The sequence below is a fragment of the Brassica oleracea genome, unplaced genomic scaffold (assembly GCF_000695525.1).
Source record: "Brassica oleracea var. oleracea cultivar TO1000 unplaced genomic scaffold, BOL UnpScaffold12184, whole genome shotgun sequence".
NCBI lineage: Eukaryota > Viridiplantae > Streptophyta > Magnoliopsida > Brassicales > Brassicaceae > Brassica > Brassica oleracea.
The window spans coordinates 1-498 of record NW_013628705.1 but is presented as its reverse complement, the minus strand read 5'-3'; the positions used below and the strand labels follow the sequence as shown (position 1 = coordinate 498).

Sequence of the window (498 nt, the reverse complement as noted above, 5' to 3'; positions counted from 1 at the left end):
AGATCACGATGTAATATGTTGGCCGAGTGCACGTACTTGAGCCCTCTTAAGAGCTGGTACACAAAGAACTATAAAAGGAAGATAAGTTAATAGAGATCAGTTCAGAAAGTTCCATAAGATTAGATCAGACTTACGCGGCACTGGTCATGGCTTAAGGTTTGTTTAGAATGGAGGACTCGTTGAAGATCAGTGTCCATTAACTCATAGACAATGTAAACGTCGTTGAATACATCTCGTTGCGGAGGTCTTACAATATCTTTGATGGCTATGACCTGAAGAATCAATCAAAACCAAGGCTTTAAGATCGGATTTTAAAGAGTGAAAAAAAACAGAGGAAACAGAGTATCCTCTGTTTTTCTCGTCCTTGGAGAAAGTGAATATGTAAGATGATCGTTATAAGGCTTACGTTCTCATGATCCATGTGCCTGAGAAGCTTGATTTCACGTAGAGCTCTCTTAGCATCAATAATGTTATCAAAAGCATTACCGATCTTTTTAA

The 498-nt window shown here is 38.4% G+C and overlaps 1 long non-coding RNA gene across 1 annotated transcript; it reads right to left on the bottom strand.

Annotated features, from left to right (window-relative positions):
- On the bottom strand, positions 1–497 carry LOC106322258. Its single transcript, XR_001266310.1, has 3 exons — positions 407–497; positions 135–272; positions 1–68 (listed from the first exon to the last, which is right to left on the bottom strand). It is a non-coding gene; the product is annotated as an uncharacterized LOC106322258 (long non-coding RNA).
- Between the last annotated feature and the right edge of the window lies 1 nt (position 498).